General features: G+C 34.7%; 1 protein-coding gene across 1 annotated transcript in view; it reads left to right on the top strand.

Annotated features, from left to right (window-relative positions):
- Window positions 1-21,416, top strand: part of LRRC4C (leucine rich repeat containing 4C) — a gene marked incomplete at its 3' end in the record, with an annotated part of 89,552 nt that overhangs the window by 24,582 nt on the left and 43,554 nt on the right. The window contains exon 2 of the mRNA XM_082762464.1: window positions 13,210-13,342. The remainder of the gene's footprint in view (window positions 1-13,209; window positions 13,343-21,416) is intronic.

Below are 21,416 nucleotides of genomic sequence, written 5' to 3'. Positions count from 1 at the left end.
ATTCATGTGAAGTACGCTAGTAGCATTTCATGGTCAACTAATATTGCTAAGAACTTACTTCAGGTGCAAGAAATATACATGATCAAGGCTGTGGTGACTGAGATTTTCTGCTACTCAAAGACAATCATTTATTGCCAGAGATGAATAGGGGCAACAATCAGTTATTTGGCCTCCATCTTCCCTGAATAAAAAAAAAAAAAAAAAAGTTTCTGTCAATTGACTTTAAACTCTAGAGAGTTTTTTCTCCATGTATTGAGAGTAAAGCAGCATAAAAGAGGTTTGGTATATTAGGAATTGGATATATTTGGTATTATTAGGAATGCTTATTTATTTTAAATTTTTTAAGTTATTTAGTTTCAAATCTCTTATATTTAATTTTAATTAATTTACATACTTTTTTATTACATATAATAACAATTAGCAGTTCTGTAGAATACTATTTATTCTATTTTATAGAATTTTACTAATTATGATCATACAAGTTCTTAGAAGTTGGTTAAAAATATATAATCCTTTTTTTTTTTTTTTAATGAGGTGATCGCCCTACATTTTTTAGTGTTCTGTGTTGGATTAGTTGGCTTATGAGGAGAAAACACCAATTCTTAGTTAATTTCTTTATTTAATGAAAAAACATACTTGTTAAAAACAACAGTTTTGCTTTAATTCATCCCTTTGGACAGCTAGACTTGTAGTAAAGCACAAAGTTAAGAGTACAGATAACAGTTTCATTTATTTTATTACATTTTAGTGTATTATCATGGTTTTTTGTTTAGCATTCATTGTGAGACTAATAGGCCTAAGCCGCAGTGTTTAGTGCTTGCAGAAGTATATCTAATGTGATAGACTCTTTTCAGAAAGAAGTAACAAATGCAGTCTCTGATTTATAAATAAATAAATAAAATATCATAAAGTATTTATTATCTATTTGGTAAATTACAAAAGAAGGAGAAATTTTTAATATTCATATTTCACAGAAAAATAGGAGGGAAGAGAAACAAAATTTACAGTGCATTAAACACGTAACCCAATAATTCATTATATATGCATATTGCAATACCCCCTCATTAAGTGTAAACATTTACACTCAATGGTAAATCAGAATGTCACATTGTCAACTATTCTGTGCAAGCATTGTATTCTTGAAATGACTATGGTCCAAATTTCCATATTTTCATTATGGAGTTCATGCAGTGCCTACGATCATCAGGTCAGTCGTTTCATGGCAACTCATGACCATCTGGAACACTTGAAGCCATGAGTATATTTGGCCAGTAGCAGTGAAGAATATCCAATCTAAAACTCTTTATTGGTGTTGCAGACTATCATAATAATTGAATTGAAAAAACAAAAAACAAAAACCACTAATTTCTTTTTTTTTTTTTTTCCTTTTAAATATTCTCTTACACATTTCACTTGCCATTGGTATTTAATGGTGCTGTTGGTGTTTAATTTATATACATATATGCAATGTACAAAAATAAGGAAAACCATAGAAAAGCATGGTTTTTGTTTTTACTTTATAATGGACTACGTTGTGTGAAGCAGCAGTACTGCATGTAGTAATAGGTGATAGGTTACTAATATATTATACGTAACCCCAGGATGATAATTATATTATTAGTGTTATAGTTGGCATTAATGACTCCCAAGCAGACAAATGACCAGTAGGTAAGAATGGTTGTCAGAGATGCCATTGTACACACCACATTGTTTCTTGTGAACAAGATACAGAAGAAATAAATGCGCAGTTCAGTGATTGCTGTTTTTAGCTAGCAGAAGACTTTTGTCCTTAACTTTTATATATATATATGTGTGTCTGTGTGTGTGTGTGTATATATATACATATATATATACAACCTGGAACCAGGCAGCCTGTGCTCATCACTCTATATTTCTCTGGGCCCTACTTGCTTTATCTTTATCTTGCTTCATATTACAGGATCAGGAAACCCATGTGCCATAAGAGGATATTTTATACCCAGATTTATTCTATCATTTTTTGTGTGCTTAAGATGATGGATGAAATTACTTACTGCATTTCTAAGTGATCTGTTGTTTTTATTAGACCCTGATAGTCCAGCAGGAAACAGGTATTTGCATGTTCTCAGAAACCGCCTTTGGGGTGGGATCTTCCTTCCTTGATTTCTCTGTTCTGCTGCTAATCAAACCACCAGTTGGACTCAAATACAGGATAGCTTTGTTCTTCTTGGCTGCTTAGTAGTCTAGAGACTTTGATATCATTTGAATTTTGTTTCTTCTCTTGATCAACATGTTTCTTTGTCATGCAGGCCTAGTCTTGATAAGTAGATCCCAATATGTTCCAAAAGAGTCACTGGGAATGATGGTGTTTAATTTTTGCATCCAACTTCCTGGGACTGGATATTCCTGATGGGACTAACACAGATGTATTTTACTTTCTGGACCTTGTTTTTCTGTTGTTTTGCATTGTTTCAAACTTCATTGACTGTGTTCACCTGTTATACTACTGGTTGCTTCTAATGATGTGTATGTTGAAAATGTACCTAGACTGGAAGTACATGCATGGAAGTGGTATAGATGTTCATATATGAATATAAATAGTATATTTAAGATAAAATATCAGAAAGGCATGATGAAATTCAGAACTCTGATTCTCCGCTTGGTGAATGGTCCATTGGAACTGCTATAAAAACTACTTCTAACTGTTGTGGTTTAACCCGGCCGGCAGCTAAACACCACACAGCCGTTTCATTAATTATAATTATTAATTTATAAATTAACTCTGTCCTAACTGAAACCAGGACACTAACACAGAGATTTCCTTTTTAAATTAAATTGGTTTTGACAATGTGGTTGTAGTAAGTAGCTAAAGATTTGCTCGTCTTTTGTGCCAAGAATGCTTTCATCCACCTGATTTTAAGGAACACTGAGGGCTCTAGGGTTTCCCACATTTGTTGCTAGAGCTAAAATCATAGAATCACAGAATCATCTAGGATGGAAAAGACCTTCAAGTTCCTCAAGTCCAACCATCAACCTGCACTACTGATTACCATCACTATATCATGGCCCTTAGTGCCCTGGCATTGCCTCTGGGTAAACGTTTTAATAAGGACTCTAATTCTGCAGAGTGCAGAAATTATTCTGTTCCCACTGAATGGTACTGAAGGTTGCTAGGCACCTCAAAGGGCCAGTGAGTATCACAGCTTGCTTAGCACATGGCACTACATATGCCATTTGCAATCTCTGCGTAGAGCAGACTTCTACTGCTGTCGCCATAGATTATTCAGTCTAGTTTCTGAGTTTGTTTTGTTGTGCTTAGAATGTGAGCCCATCCCTTATAAAATGGTAACATTCTGTGGATTGTGGCTTATGGATCTAGCAAAAACAGGTCACTGAAGAAGTGGGAAGAGGAAAGACTTGAGATTTCTGTATGAATAGCAATAAAAAAGTTCAGTTCCCTGAACATTTCATAGAAGATGTCTCCAGAAGATCAAACAAGCCAGTGACTGAGGCAATGTGACAGTAATAGCAAATCTTAATTTTTTTTTTACCAGCTTTGTTAGGTCCTTATTGTTTGTTGTGACATGTGCATTCCCGTATACTCTGTGTAACTGTGGAGGTATACAGGATGCACTTACCATGGAATAAGCATATCCCCAAAGCCTCAGGGTATTGAGCTACTCTTTTGTTCCACATAACTTACTGCAGAAGTGCTCACAGAATGGCATGCTTTACTGTGTGTCACCTTATTGCTTTATTATTAGGCTTCTCAAAGGTCAGATGGGCTTGACCCAAATTCATATAGAAAACAATGCTGTACAAAGTTGCTTTTCCTCATTTTTTTTTTTCTACCAGAGAATCTGCTTATTTTTCTGAGGCCTGCAAGAGTATTTTTGATATTATGTGAAAAGCAGAGAACTGTTTTCAATTCCCATTGTGGTAATCAATGAGATGTAAAATTGCAGAAGTTGCATGCTGCCTAGAGCCTCTCCTGACAAACTTTGTTTGGTTTGTCAGAATGCATAAAACATGTAGCATTAGCTCTATTTCTCTCTGATGCAACTGAGCACAGAAAGAAACCAGCTTTTAGGGAAACATTTTCATTTGCTTAATTAACACTGCCATGGCTGCCATACAGAAAATTCTTGCTGTGCTATGCATGTTTCTTAGGATGGGTATAGAGACCATTACCTGTATATGTGATACAAAAAAATCAATAAACTTGTGGACTAGCTCTATAATTATTTCACTTTTGACAATTTCATTCAAACATAGAAAAAAAAAAACAGTCAAGATAACCTTATATTGTATTCTGTATTTTTATCATATTTGTGACTACTCAGGAAAGTTGTATTTGTTGCTATGCAGTTAGGAATCAGTTGGATACTGATATATAAATTCATGTTAGTAGTTCCTAATAAATAATTATGCAAATAATTCTTATGATATATTTAGGAGGAAGAAACTCTTAATATTGTATGTTTTGGAATTATGTGGAGTTTGGTATATGTTTTTTATAAAAAAAAAAAAAAAAAAAAAAAAAAAAAAAGGAGGCATTGTTTAGCCCTAAAAAGTTTTCCTATGGATGTCCTTATGGGTGGAGTGATTGTGTTGCTTATGACATTAGTAGTGGGCCCGAAGCTTCTTGTCTGTGCCTCTGACGCAGATAACTATAGTCATCACTCATGAGTCCCTTGGAGGTGTTTATAAAGAGCTCTGTTCTCATTCCCTTTACTACTGGAGAATACATCCATTTTGTATAATGCCGTTTCTCTTGACTACCTTAGCTGATAAGTAAAGAAGTGAATGAATGTTTGTAAATGAGGTATTCTTTCTCTGCAATGGCTATTCTTTTAGCATAGAAACTTAGGTGATTGCCAGTTTCTATCTCATTTTGAACTGTTTTCTAGAACTATATTCCCCTTTTGTTTACTTTCCTTCAGGTTGATTTTCTAATGAACAAATGTGAATGAAGAGGCAATATCATTGCAATTTCCAAGCTTTCCCTAATTGCATTAGCTTTTTGACAGCAACAAAAAATAATAATCCTGAACGTTGAAATGAAAGTTGGGATTATATTTTAGTGTACTATACATGTTTTGAGTATACCAGCTATTACCTCAATTAGCAGGTCAGCAGATAAGAGTTTTTACCTTGTGACTGGATTGCAGGATCTGGATTGAGGAGAATGCAAACAGTGGAAATAATAATCTATAACATCTGTCAAGACAAAAGATGGAGAGGTGGATATGTTGGAATCACTCCCTTCATAAGAGCTCACCACTTGTGAGCTCTGGGGGATATCTGTCAGGGGATATGTGGAGAATGATCTGAACAGAAGAGGTCTGAAATTCTTCCTGAGAGAATTTAACATTTCTCTTAGCCATTAAAACCAAATTGTATACAAAAATGTGGTATTGTTTCACAGTTGTGGTTTTATCTGAAATTCCATTTCTAAATTCTGATAGCAGCATAATTTGTTGGTTTTGTGTTTGTGAGGGCTTTTTAATTGCTTGGGTACAAAAATCTGTTTCTCAAGTTGAAGCTTGGCCTCATGATACAAATTCTCAGCCAAGGAATAAGTTTTATTTCTGGAGAGCATTTGAAGAAGATGGAAAAATCATGTTTTTATTTGTTTTTGAGTTTCACATTTATAGACATATTTTCATATGAAAAAATCCTGAACTGCTTCAAGTTCCTACTTTAATACTTTGACACCTTGCTGAAATTTTGTTGCATTTGGATTGCAATTTGAATTACTCCCTCTCCTTTCCCTCTCCCCTCTCCCTCCCCTCTCTTTCCCTTTCCTCTCTTCTTTCCCTACCATTGGATAAAATGGTAGTTCAGAAAGAAATAAAAAAGTGATGAAGCTTATAGTCTCTAATCATTAGATAATATTTTATAACAGTCTTTTTAGGAGATTAAAAAGACTGAAGTTATAGTGTAGGCTCAATGAGGCCTCCTTTTTGTCCTTCTCAAAGTATGACGAGGTGACCAACTAAGAGTAAAAAGCAGTTTGATGGTTTCTTTTCCACTGTAGGTTTTATCTGAACTTGAGTCTCCACTCAATTCAAAAGGTATTCATCCCTGAACTGTGTTGTATAGTAGAACATACCTATTGTTTTCTGGTGTGCATTCCAGGACACTAATCAATTTATGTATGAGGGTGGTGAGGCACTAGAATAGGTTACCCAGAAAAGCTGTATATGCCCCATCCCTGTAAAATCCCTTGAAATCTCTGGGTGGACAAACGATTCACTAAATGTATCTAAATAGTAAGCTATCAACTGAAGTGTTATTCTTGATAACACACTGTTTATTTTGATCTGGCAAAAGCATGAATAGTTATTTCTTTTAAGTACCTGTTGAATGCACTTTGTCAGTATCTCCTTGTTTTTAATCTTATGAATTTCTGAGATGACTTCCCTTACCTGGAATTATTCACACATGTATAACAATGATGTGTAGCTATGTACCTACAGGATAAGACAAATTTTATTCTTCATTAATATAAGACAAATATTCTTTGTATCCTTCTGAAGTAAATCTGTCAGCTGAAAACTAGTTGTCTTAGAAAAATCTTTCCTTTGATATCTCAGAGAACATTTTTTTCTCCATGTGTAACACCAGCAATTGATATTACCTTCTTCTGCAATACCTTGAGGTTTCAAAGGGCAGAAAATAGATTAAATAATGGAGTAGGTCTTTTGCATTGTTAACATATCTGAAACTCTCTGACTTGGGGAATGTATTATGCCTGGGAAATTTCCGCATGAAATAGTGAAGAGGGGTATCCTGTAACTCTTACCAAGTAGTTTGCTTCTGTGCTTTGTTTTTGAAGCTGATTTTCATAAATTCACTTCCAGTTAATGATTGAAAACTCATTAAACTGGGCATTAAGTAGGCAGAAGATTCCTAAATCATAAGCAATACCATATGAAACAGCAGAAGGATAGTATTTCTAAAACTGTAGCAATAATTCATTTAATAATAATGATTAATAGTTACTAATAACTTCAATTTTAGTTTTGAAAAGCATTTATTTTGATGCTTTTTAAATAAATGAACTTATGGCTTCTTATAATTAATATATAGTTCTGGAACTCAATAAAAATTCTTTCTGAATTTTTCTGTGGCTGTTGGTCTTTTCAAGAGTGTCATCTTTCTTTTTTGTAGTGATAATGAATGATCCTTACCTACTCCTCTGATGATCCTACATTATGATATGGCAGAATTCCTTATAATTATTACTAAGATGAAAATATAGCAGATGTGCTAGTCTGAAGGGGGAAATCTAAGTCTGAAACTAATGGTAGAGTTCAGTAGAATTCAATAGAACTCATCCTATTGCTTTTTATAGAACAAGAGAGTTGATTTTTCACCTGAGATTCACTTTCTTCTTTCTGTCCTGATCTGTTTCATTTCAGCCACACTGAATTTAGCAGTTGATGACGTTGGCACTCATTTCTTTATTTCACTGTATTTAAAATGCTAGACAACACTATCAAATGTTCTTCACTTCAATCTCTTTTCTTTCTGTTTGTGAATGTCACACTGTGTTGTACAAACACAGCAGGGATGAAAGCTAACACAAATGCATATTTGTGTCTACAGGACAAAAATGTGTATTTATAGATGAACAAACCAGGTCAAATCTTTCATAGTAAAAAATAAATTAAACAGCCATTTGTCAGATGAGTGTCTGGAGACTATTATTAGTAGTCAATAGAACCGGTCTTAAAATGGGGGGAATATTGGCAGGGGTAAATATGCAATTTTAATGTCATTTTAGTTTATAAAGGCACACACACACTCAGATTAAAAAGACACCAGGCCTGTTTTTCACACTACACAGTTATTCTGAAATGAACCACTCACAAATTTGTATTAGTTAGGCTGAATAAGACCAATAGTCTAGAAGACTGGTTCAACACAGATTAACTAGTTTATTGATTAGATGTACAAAACATATCCAAGTATATGAGTGAATTTCTTTGCTGCAGCAGATGACACAGAAAAGCTCAGAATATGATTTTAGAAAATGGTATTTATACCTTAACTTAAGTTGTTTTGGTGAATATCTGTGCAGAATTACCTAACCTCCATCTGCTTAACTCAAATGCAGAAGTATAAAAATATCAGCATACCGGAGTTGCATCTATTCTTTGTTTTGCTCCATCTGGCATTCTTGAAAGAAGAAAAATCAGAAGTGCAGCATACACAAAAATTATACGTCTGATTCAGGAGAATAATCCTTACTGAGGATTTTACTAGCTGAAAAAAACAGGAAAAAATGTAGTTATGAGCTTACCATGAATAATCAAAGATTAGGCAGTTTGGCCAGTTCTTTACTATATAAAAGTTCTATTCGGATAAGTATATAGATAAAATAGAGATCTGAAATAGCAAAATAAGTCAACAACTGAGGGGAATAGAAGTTGGCAAGAATGCCTCTTCAAATCAGCAAGAAAACACTGATAGCTAGTTTTACTGCACAGTGAATCAGCAGTTATTCAGAGGTGAGATTTAACTCAACTTCTTCATATTTACTGGTAAGACAGTGTGTGTATAAAAGTGTATTTCTTTGTTTAAGAAACTGTACAGAGTATCATTCTCTCCCTGTACCCTCTGGGACTGTTGAAATTCTTATGTGGACATAGCACATTACATTTTTCCTGTTTTATTGCCTTTACCCTTACTTGTTACCTAACATAAAGAGCTCACATGTATTTTGCTAACTGCTTGCGATTCCAATTCATAAGTAAAGGCATCAGATGCTATTTCAGATGTCCCAGAGTATCCAAGAGTTCCATAGGAGCAAGCAGATAAGAGATGGGGCCTATAGCGAACCTGTGCTCCTCTGGAATAACTCAGGCCAGATACAATAACATGGATCATCTAAAATAGCCCCCTTTCTTTTGGCAGTTGAATGCTACCATGTTAGTGATACATGTGAATAGCCAAACGTTTAATATTTATTAAAAACAGCAGGAACTGAGTAGATATTTGTTCCCTTCTCCTTGTGTATTTCATTTACTATGTCAACATGGTAGAACATGCTACCATGTTTATTTTTTTTCTCTAATAAGTCTTCTTTTTACTGCAGCTTTTTTTCATCTGATTGCAATTCATACAAAATAACTGCTTTAAGAACAATTACAAAAGCCCGATTATAACTTCAATGAGCTTGTGTTACTTATTGCCATAATAAATGTTTAGAAAGCATTAAAGATAAAGGACCAAATAATGATCTGTTGTACTGGCATAAGTGTGGAGTAAAACCAGAGCACTTAGAACGAGGAGCTGGGCATTGAGCTGATACTATTGACTATTTTAAAACGATTTCTTGCAGTTTTCCTTGGTGAGTTATTTAAGCAAAGATAATGTTGTATATAAACAATAGTTGTCCTTACTATTGAAAAACTAGTATTGAAAACTTACTATTGAAAACTTACTATTGAAAAACATAGTAAGAAAAACTATGTAAGTTTTTCTTACTATGTTAGAAAAACTATGTTTTTCTTACTAAAACTTCATTTTTCTCATAATGTCCTTTTTCCAAACCTTCTTTAACACTGCATTTTGCTGTAGTAGTCCATAACCAGAAAAATAAGCCATTTTACAGCTCTCTTTTTTATGTTGAGGAGCACTGGAAGGGAGGAAGATGGCCAAAATCAATCTTTTCAGTATAACTCTTTTTTAAGCATAAGTGTATGGCAGGTGAGATTTGCCAGTATAAATGTACTGTATAAATAAAGTATAAATCTATACTAGATTCCATACTCAAACCTCATTACAGACTTCAGAAATTATGATGAGACTCCTTGTAACTTATTCTTTCATGTGTCTTGAGAGATTTCTCTTTCTCTAGTTTTTGCATGTTTCCAAAGGTTTTTGTCCAATGACTACTTTAACACACTTTCTTCATTGTGTATGTGTCTTGGTTTCAGCTAGGATAGTGTTCATTTTCCTCCTAGCAGCTGGTATGGTGCTGTGTTTTGGATTGAGGATGAGAATGCTGCTGATAACACACCACTGTTTCTGAGCAGAGCAGTGCTCACAAAGGGCCAAGGCCTTTCTAGCTTCTTGTGCTGCCCTGCCAGCGAGGAGGCTGGGGGTACACAATGAGCAGGGAGGGGACAGAACTAAGACAGCTGGCCCACACTGACTGAAGGGATGTCCCACACCCTGTGGCATTGTGCTGAACAATAAATATGGGGTGGCTGGCTGGGAGATGTGGGGGTTGCTGCTTGGGGACTGGCTGAGCATTGGTCAGCGGGTGGTGAGCAGTTGCACTGTGCATCATTTGTTTTGATATTCTTTTAATTATTATAATCATTATTATTTTCATTTTCTGTCCTATTGAACTGTTTTTATCTCAACCCACAAGCTTTTACCCCCCCCCCCCCAAATTTCTTTCTTCCATCCCACTGGAGGGGTCAATGAGCAAAGAGCTGTGTGGTGCTGAGCTGCCCACTGGGTTAAACAACAACAGTAGTAAAACCTATTATAACAATTTTTTATAAAAGTGCATGAAAAATGTTTTTATTGTCAATTTACATGTTCTTGGACTTATTAAAAGAAGATTTCTTGCTGAAAGTGGGAAAACAGATACGCAAGTGTATGCTTCTGGTACTCTTCATTAGCTTTATTTCCAGGGAGGTTGGCTTAACACTGTAGAGCACATGAAACCATGATTATATTTTGCAAGAGTGGGAAATCCCAGACTCTCCATTTTTGCTTTAATGATGGTATAGTGTAAAAAGTGAACATAAGTATGAGGAAAGTGCTTATCAATAAGCAGCTACTTAACTGTGTAGTCAGAATTTCTTTGTATTATAGTAACTCCAAGGAGCACAAATTGAGACTTTTTCAGGGAACTACAAACTTATGTCATTGCATGGAATGACAGAGGTAAAGCAACTTAGAAAATTACCAGTAGTGATTCCTTGAACTGAAAAACTCTTTCTCCTGCTTAGTGAATCTCTTTGTACATCTATTTCTGTGGATGCTTCCACTGTTCATTAAAAACCTAAAAATGAAGCTTTTTTTATCTACTAGGTTATTTTTGAATCATTTTCTATCATCCATTTAGTTTTTAGTTTTGCTGGACACTGTTATGATTCAATATATTTTTGGTTTTCTTTTACAGTAGCTCAGATTTAATATACTTATTTTGTACTGTTAAGTTTGGCATAAATGAACGTTGATGCCTTCATACAGACAAACACCAAGATGTACATGTACTTCCATAATCTTACAACCATCATGGTCTCAGCATGACTCAAATTAAAATAGGTTGATGCAGATATTTTTTTTTAAGTAAACCTGACTTTTTCTTTGGTGGTTGTTTATACTACTTTAAAAAAAAAAAAAAAAAAAAAAAATATTTTGTTTATATATAGCTCTGCTGGTAGTGAGACGTGAGATACAAAAGCCATGTCACTGCCATGTGACCACAAGATATGACCACTATTCTGAAGAGGTGAAGAGCAGATTAGGAAACGTCTTTGACCTTTTTTTTTCTCTTCTTTTTTTTTTTCTCCCTCCTGATTGGAGAAGAGGGATATGCTGATCAGGGGATGAATTGATCTAGCAGTATTTGTAAAGTGGTATATGAATTGAATTGGTAAGAAAGTAAGTATTTTCTCACGTAGTGTTGGTATATTTTCTGTGCAGTCCTCAATTTTGAAAAACCAATGAAGGAAAAAGCCCTGAGGAAATAGGCATTTCCAAGAAAGCTTCTGACTTGTTCAGAGAGAGACAGTCCATATCCAGTTTCAAACTACTTATTATAAGTAGTCCCATCTCCTTCCAAACTGTCCCACTTTGAGTCACAGACACAGCAGGAGATGAGTTTTAATCTCCATTTTCTTCCAGTGCTTGGATGATGCAGGAACTGCTAGTGACTCAGTACAGCAGCACAAACTGTCTTCATCTTACGTAAAAGCTCCAGGCTGCATGAAAGCAGGAGCCTTACATAAACAGCTAGTATTTCAGGGTGAAAAAGCGTATCAAAGAAACAAATCAACAGGGACAGCAAGAAATATCAGTGCCCATTACAACAGGAGCTTCTTACAGAGACTCAGCTGTTGTCTCATGGAAAGTGGGATTTGCATAGTTCCCAATTTCAAGGAGGTAGGTACCTCTCATTGCAAAACCAAGGACTGTGTCCTTTGCTGAACCACTGAGGTGATCTGTTTAGAATCCAGTGTTAGAAACAAGGAACAAACAGCTCTTTGTTTCTGTATCTTTCTTATAGACATTCTCATAAATAAATATATAAATAAAAACTGTCCAGAATTAGTATAGACTAAGAAAGCTCTGTGGAGGTTGCTAGGCAGCCGAGGCCAAAGGAATAGAAAGCAGTCATGTCTTTGAAAAACAGAATCAGTGACATGGGTTATCTGGAGTCACCATTTACTGTTGTCTTTAGTCATAAACATGAGCCAGTGGAATTTATTTTTCTTTAGTAAATGAGCAGTAATTTTAAAAGATTTTAAATAAAAGGTCTGTTTTGTATCTCTTGCCTATTAGTGTTTATAAGCTATGAAATTATATGTATGAAAATTATTTTTAATATTTATTTATTCATTGATTTAACTAGGGTATGTCCAATCTGTTCAGGCTATAAGTGGAAAATATTTTTGCAGAGTAATTAATTTTTAAACTTTTGTCCCATTTTCATTTTATCACTATTTGCATCTAAGACTCCAAATGAAGGAAGGTTCAAATGCTGGAAAGTATACTTCAGCCTCGAAATGTGTATGTGTTTCACTGCTATTAATGACAGTGGAAAGATCTCATTTCTACCACCATATCCTTTATGTGTGATGAAGCTACACATTACAGAAATATAGCAGTAACAAACACACTCTTCTCATTACTGTTAAGCTTGTAAAAATGCAGTAGCAGGCAAGGTTTTCATATGCAAGATTAAGTGATCACATTATTAACAAATTGCTGCCTGTGAAATCTCTGTGCTTGTATTTGTGTCTTTAAGCCTTCCCAAAATTAAGTGCACTTTTAGTAGTCGTGTTATACATACAAGTATGCTGAAGGAACAGCATATCTTGCAACTCTCCTACCTTCTCGGGTAGTGTAATGACAGCTCTTCTATATCATGTTTTAGTCTACATTACTTACTCTCTCTCAACATCTTCAAATGATTTTGTCTCTAGGAGATTTAATTGATGCATCATGGATTTTCAAAATTTGTTTCTTCCACAGGGTAGATGCTGTGGTGGGGTCCAGGCAGCTTTGTGGAAACGTCTCCAATGGGCTGGTAGAATGAGAAGGTCCAGGGGTAGTTTGGAAAACGAGGAGAAGCATCACCTCCCAAGACAGTAAACCTACTGAAAAGGTAATTCATGCTAGGATACTTCTGCACAGTCTGCTGTTAAAGCTCATGGATGTAGCACATGGCAGAAAACTAGTAGGGAACAGGAGCACATACTTTTAACGCTGTCCAAGTGCTCATAATAAGTCTCCTGCAAATCTTTCTTAAAGCCCTGGCTTTCAACTCCCTTCCTTGTGTGAGAAATTGAAGGCTCTATCTTACAGTGCTTTTCTTGCCTTCCCTTGGACCTGTTTGAGAACACACAAAATTTATAGCAGTTTACCAAAAAATTCCTCATAGGGCTTATGACAATGCCAGCATATCTGCCACAACTTTGAGTAATTAAATGTTGTTTCCTAGGGTGACTTAATAGTTTTATTTTTCACAGTACATAATTATGTTTGGTTGGCTTATTTTGGTCTTATCTTTGAGGCTTAACTATTGTGTTTATGGAGACTATCTTTCTCCCAGAACCTTAACTATGGATGTTTCTATTGCTAACATTTCAGAAGTCCAAGAGAATGAGCAAACTAAAGATCTGTTATCCCTCAGCATCCTAACTGTAATGCTGCTTTCTTCATGTTAAGAGAGAGTTCAACCAAGAAGTACCAGTCAATGAATGTTAAGTTTCTCAGCTGTCCCAAAAGTTCAGCTATGTTGTGTACATCTGAGCCCAGTTAAATCTCAGTATGTCCATGCTATGTATGTATTTACTGGTCCTCAGCTATAATTAAGTTTGCTGAACAAACAGATTTTGTGCACTCATCCTAAACCAATCATGTCCCATGATACTTTACAAAATACCTGACAAGCTGACTTACTTCTTTCATTTATTAATGTGCCTTAATATATGCAGAGTCTAAGAATATTAACAATGGAAAATCACACCGGTAAAAAATGAAATGGGATTTTTGATGCAAAAGTTTTCATAAGGTTCTATTTCCGTATCTCTTGAGACAACCAAAAAGAACAAAACATCATTTAATTAGGAAAGTTTTTTCCTTTGCTCAGGAGTATGGATGATTTGACTGGTTGAGTACTAGGCTAGGCTTTCAAATGTCTCTGGGAAATACCTTCCTTTTTGTTGCTGGTGAACTCAGTCCAGCTCCTTGGCATACATTAATTAAAACCATTCAGAGATTACACTGCTTCAATTCACAAATTGCTTCCATGCTTCACCAGGCTTGGCAGCTGCCAGAAAACCAGCCAATCTGCACTCACATAACTTACTTGGAGTTATTTATGTCTCTGTATAACCTATAGCTGTGGTAGAAAGTGAGAGTCAAAAGCCTTCTATAAGGAATAGAAAGTATTTTATTATCTGGGAGAAGTTATTAAAGTATGCGTGACAGAAGAAATGGTTGATATAGGAAAGTGAGAGGTCTTGCCTCTCACTTCATATATATATAAAAGTCATAATTTTGGTTTCATAGTCTGCCTTTCAGAACTCTTCCACTCAAAGGTCTCACTAATCAATTTAGTCTAAGTTATCCAGACCTAATTTGTTTTTTTATTGTGTAGAAAAAATGAGCTAATAGGGCTTTTTGTTTATAAGGGTCCAGTAGTCTTTATAAAAATTGCATCAATTGATTACAAGTAATTTACTGTAAATGAAAGACAAGAATAACTAGCTTGCTTATGGTTAGAACTAGTCTGAGATCCAATGGAGCTGGCTTCAATCCTAAGCTGTGTTTCTGATGTTTTCTTGCTGCATTTTTTTAACAAATAAAATGAGTAGCAATTTTGTAATGTACCTTTGTTGATGCTTCTGTAACCTCAGTGCCACAGAGTGGTTTGGGTGCCAGACTTTACACTGGAAAGAAGTTACAACCCTTCAGGGAAAGAAAACTGAAGCTAGATGAGATGAAACTGAGATCTCTTCATTTGCAACGTACTAAGTAAAATTTGAACTTCTCCAAGCCCTACACTTAATGAGAAACAGGGTGCTTAGTGGATTGACGTTTCAGTTTCTGATTCACTGCTTTAACTGTGTTTCATGGGAACTAGTGTTGTGAATGTCACTGTGACTCAAGAATGGGGAAGATAAGAATGTTGTTTAAATATAACATGATATCTTGATGTTAAAAGGTTATTTTATTTTATTACCTATATTTTTGGTAAGAGGCTTTTGTCTTCATTTGTGTTGATATCAATCTGATATCAGTAGTAGGTATATATTCTTGAATTCTGACCATATTTTGTTCCTGGTGGGAACTTCAAATGTTTCACATTGTTCCAGCACATGGAGCTTTTTACTTGCATTTCTTTGGCTGCTCAGCTTACTCCGGATGTGCTTGCATTTCACTTTTCTGTTTCTGTATGATAAGTACTTACTACTTATTTTTGGTCTATTTTAAGATGAATGGTTCTAATTTTTTATTTATTTTTTTCCCTGTGGCAACTGGAACTGGAACTAGATGATCTAGCTTGTTCTGTTTTTCTTCTTCCTTTCCTAAGTAACCAGTTAAGCAACCAGTTCTGTTCTATGTTTTGTGGAAAAGTTCAAGCCTTTCAAATTAATTGAAAGGACATTCAGTTTCAGAATTAATAATATCCTTATACACAATGAAAAATTGCATTTGAGAATGAGGTATGTCCCAGCATTTTGAACAGCAGAAATGAGATATTCAAATAAAACCAGAAGTTCTTTTCACCTAGTAACAATTCATATAGACATGTTTAGAAAAATACTTGTTTTGAATGGCTATAGATACTGACCTGTGCGACAACAACTAGCTCTACATAGCTGGCAATTGAGATTGAAATCACAAAGCAAGGATGTTTTCCATGCAAAACTGTGTAGGCAGTGTCCATTGCTATCAGGCAAAGGGAACACTCAACTAAGTAACTATATATATGTATATTCTTTTCCATTTCATTTCCATAAATGAAAACTGTGAAGTTTCTATTTTTATTTATTTATGTTTACCAAGGGACCTCCAAAGATTTATGTAAGAAGAAAGAACCCTTAGATAGAACTGAAGTTGATAGCCTTCGAGAAAAATGGAGTTAGGAAAACTTAGCAATTTCTTTAATATTTTACAGAAAGCTAAAGATTGTGACATCCCAAAAACAGACCATTGGATCTTTGGAGTGATCTGAGAAATCAAATATAAAGGAGACAAGTTACCAAGCAGCCCTCACTGGTGTTACTCAATGCTATACACATTGTATTCCACAGCCGAGAACACCGTATTTAATGAATTTTGTATGTTTTGTGGGAAAACTGATGCCTTCTTTTTGCTTAAACTCACTGTGTGAAATTCCTCCTTCATTAAAACTGGTAGAAAAGCTCACCCCTTCAGTGTGTTAGGATTCAGTGTCCCAATTTACTTCTTTCTTTTCTCCCTCTCTAGCATTGTTGTTTTTGTTCATCTACCACTTTTGTTTTGTATTGTTATTTCTCCATTATTATTTCATTTTTTTACCTATTGTGGCAACTTATCCCGATTTCCTCAAGTTCTGTTATGACATAAGACAGGAAACTAGTTGTTTGGTACTGAAGGAGAGCAGTGTAGGGTATTTATTCTTTCTGAGACTGAATGTTTTAGGTACCTTTCTCAGAATATTCTAGTTCCTGTCGTGTTTCAGGGTCCTGTCCTGCAATTTTTAACATTTGCTTTAGTGGAAGCGTTGCTTTGGCTACAGTAGAATGAAACTGGTGGTAGAAAAATTGATCCAAATAAAGAATACTCAGTGAAATTCCTTAATTCCCTTGACATCTTGGGAACTTGCAAAAGATTAGCCGTTTATTTAGCAACATATAATTGATTAAAAAAATTAGCTCTAAACTACTTTAAATGTCTTGTGACAAAAGAAGCCGTGTAAAAGGAGGAGAGAGGGGAAGAAAAGGATTTATTCTGAGATACAGCAGGCAAAGCACATTTTATTTTTTTGCCATTTGTATGTATGTAGGAGGTGAGGTTTCTGTAAGAAACCGTCAGACGCACAGCAGCTTTTATTTATATGCAATGTCTGGAATAACATTTCTTATGAAGGTATTGATAGCTGTAACAAGAATTGAACATTACCAAATGAACTGCCTGCATTAAGCAATATGATTATTAAAAGAGCAAACTGAAACCAATTTATATACACAAGGTGTCTGACTGCAGCTAGAACTCCCTAGGGCATTTAAAGCTGTATCAAAGTAGCTGGAGAAGACAGTTATTCTTGTGGAGCTGCATGAAGGGGGCATGATTCTATAAAACATGACTTTATAGCTGTTGAGCAAAAACACACTGAAAGACATTTTACATGAGGAATGTGAATGAAACCTAGTTGTAAGCATAGATTGGAACAACATTTTCATTAGAATAACATTTTACATTGTTTTGTTTGTTTGCTTTGTTTTGGCTTGCAATGCTCTGTTTGCTTGCACTGTGCAAAACTTTAATCTCAAGTTTTGCTAGGTATAGCTTTCATTTTTATTTTTAAACTGGTCTTGTACTGGGGATAAAAATGAATCGAGTGAAATAGGACTGCCTATATTGCTGTGGGTAGAAATTCAAAAGATTATGTATGCAAGTAAATTAAAGGAGCTGTACCTTGAGACACAGGTGCTGGGAATGTTTCCTACTTCTCCATAAGCATCAGTATGGAGACGATGGCTGCCAAATAGCAGCCTTTGGGAAGGAATTCCCTCTGGCAGAACAGTCCTGTGTTCTTCCTCCTTAGGAGCAGATGGCAAAGAGACAGCCCACATCACCAGGCAGACCTGGATATGCTTTGTGTTTTGGGGCTGAAGATTATTTTAATCCAGTAAATTGTTGTTCTTTTCAGCTATACAGATATTTGAACTAAATTAGGTAAAATAAAATTTATTTTGGGGGTGATCCCTGCATTTTTTTTCTGTAAAGCAAGTGAGCTGTACAGATAAAACCGATTTTATATGGCATAAAATATAGTAGCTAACATAGGTGAACTAAAGCTAAATTGAGCATATATTTCTAATATATTAAAGCATTGCTTTATATTTGACAAATAGACTATTATATACTATCATATTATTATTTTCAGTAGTTTTCTAACATTGGTATATTATGGCACTATGACACTTCATGAAAAGAGCTATGGAAGCAAAGAGTAAAAAGGTGTTCTACAACATTGAGATGTATGCCAAAATGAGGGAAGCGATGTCTTTATTTAATCCCCTTGATTTATATCTATGATTCTTTGTGTGTGTGTGCTGATTACAAGAGTATTTGACTGCTTCACAGTCATTAATTCCTTCAAATGCATAAAGAAACAAGAGGTGCCTCTCTGAACACAGTGAGCCTCTGATCAATACTTAAAAATACAGTACAGCATAGTGAAAATGGTAGTACACTGCCTAATATATTAAATAACCAAGCAGCACAAAAGTGCTCAACTTCTCTGAACACTACACTCAGAAATGGGTTTCTTTAGCAAAACTACATGTTTAGAAGCAGTATATTCTACGCGTAGGTCTTTTTTTTTTTTTTTAACCTTTGCAACTCCTGTTGTTTGATCATTATTCCAGTTTTACAAATAAAGAAGATAAGACACAAAGATGAAGGATTAAGAAAGTTAGGATTTAGGACTCTTTCTTAATGTTTTTGAAATCTGAGCCTTTTTCCATATAGTCCATTTAAATTCATTATCACGTGTCTTTACAGCTCTTTGAGAATCCAGGATACCACAACTAGAAGTCATGAAAACTTGTCTAAATAGAAAAGGCTGCTTAAGTCACAGAAGTAAAATAGAGACAGTGATGATCTATGGTTCACTACCATGCACTTTGTTAAAGTAACACTTTTTATAGAAAGAAGTTAATGGCTAAGGTAGACAAAATTGCCCAGTTGCACAAGTGGCTCTGTTTAGTTTTGTGAGGAATACTAAAGTTTTGGCATCACACAGTCTGCATGTTAGGAGCATCAAGCAACAGATCTTCTTATTTCTCACATTCTTGGTTCATCTAAATATACACAAAGAATTGCAACCAATGTCTGGCTTTCACAGTAATGGGTAATGTCACTAATATCCACTAGTGACTGATCTGAGAGCTATTGTAATCCATTCCTTTACTGCAGCCAAAAGTTAAATTTAAAATGACCAACATGAAAAATCAGTGTTGTTTTAGTACCAGAAGTAATTTAAGTCTGAATTGGTGGCCATTTAATAATGGAATTTCCAACTGTCATGATCCAAAAAGAAAATAAAAGTGAAAAATGGGGCTCATAAACAAAACTGGGTTTATCAGTGTTAGCAATAACAAATCAAATTCAAGCTGTATATAAACTTTATGCATCCTACATGGTCACAGAAGGAAATCAATGGTTATTCACTTGCTTAAACCAAAATTCTAACTAATAAAATGAACAAAAAAAATCTAGAAAGTGCATGCTGGGTTTAGGAATTTGTGTAGAACAGTGACACCATACTTGGCATACTCTAATATGTCAGTCAGTCTCTGATAGATGAACCTCTTGATTATTAATCCAAGATCAAATGATAGCTTGCACCTTTCCTGAACTCCATGTTTTGGAAAGTTTTTCTTCCTTGATATTTTTTTTTCTTAAGTATTCCTAGAATTCTTTTATTCTAATTCTGTTTCAGACAGAATGCCAGCAGAATTTTTTTTCTAGTGACCTTTCCACTGTCCCAGTTAACAGCCTGATGAGATTCAAGTAACAACTGAAGATCGCTAAGAAAATCTGAATAAACCAGAAGTACAGTGGCCTGCAATAGATGCATTTTTCTCTTTTTATTTTTTATTTCAGTTTGATTAAAATCACAATGTGAGAAATGCTTTAGAAGTTGAAGAGTGAAATCTGATTTTCATGGGATTTAATCTGATGTGAGCAAAATGTAAACATAAACTTCTATTACATGTGTTTTCCTTGAACTTGCTGGCATGCATTTCCAATTCCAGTTCACAGAATGTTTTTTTTTGTTTTTGTTTTTTTTTTTTTTTTTAGTTTCACTGATTTATGGATGATGAAGAAGGAATATTAGACATTATTTATTTCACTTGCCAAATTTTCAGATTTTCCCGAGCCTTGTGTGAATAAGCAGTTTCCTATTGGACAGTCTAATGTAGAATTTGGCAAGAATTCCAGGATGAAAACTGTAGGCTGTGCCATCCTGTGAATGAAATAACAGAAAGTCTTTATTCCATCATGCTTAGACGTGATTTTGTGAAAAGAAATATAGTAATCCACACTATTCTATACTATGCTATTCTATACTATAAAAGAAATACAGTATTCTCTATGTTCTCCTACGGGTATCACTTATTCATTCCTCTATTTTCAAGTTAGGCACTTAAAAAAGTGTTAACACAAGTGGTTACAAATAAGTAACATTTGAAAACTTAACTATGGATCACATAGATCAGAGAATTATATTACCATCTTCATAATCTCACGTTTTAAGTCCCAGAAGCAAATTTCAGTGTGGGGTTGTTGTTGTTTTTTCCCAGTTACTTGTTATTCCTTATCTCAGGAGTCAACATAGAACAAAAAAGAGAAATAGGAAAAGAGTAAAGACTTTCAGAATACAAAAGACTTCTACAAATAGGGCCTGATTTGAAACCTCTTAATACTGATAGAAAGGCAGTTTCTCATTTTCAACAGGATGGGATTGAAACTTTGACTTAATAATAAGGTGCTAGTCTATTTAGATACATAAAAATGTATCTAAATACATTTGATTATTTTCTTTTCTTAATATGTCAGACAGAAACTTGTTAGTGTTGATACAATTTTAAGTATGTGAGTTGATGTTTACTTATTATTACGGATAAAATATAAAATTTATGAGCACTGGCAACAACTGGAATGAAGGAAGGAGGAGTGAGAGGAAGGAATGAAAGGAAGGACTGACTTAGAATTCAGAAGAAGAGCTATTTGTTGGCTATAGCAGTTATGTATATTTGAAACACACACGCACACACAAAAGTTAAATTCCTTCCATTCATGGTGAGGTTATAGAGCTATTGATGTATGTATGCCCACTGTCATACCAGGAATGCCATGGTTATTTCTAGTGCCCTGAAGAAGAAAAGGACAAATTCACTCTCATACATTATATTCTCTACTTAAAGAGGCTGCAGATTCCCTGGTCATGCTATGAA

This window comes from Aythya marila, assembly GCF_965140915.1.
Source record: "Aythya marila genome assembly, chromosome: 5".
Classification (NCBI taxonomy): domain Eukaryota; kingdom Metazoa; phylum Chordata; class Aves; order Anseriformes; family Anatidae; genus Aythya; species Aythya marila.
Note: the sequence above shows the minus strand (reverse complement) of the source record. Positions and strands in the feature narration are given on the sequence as shown.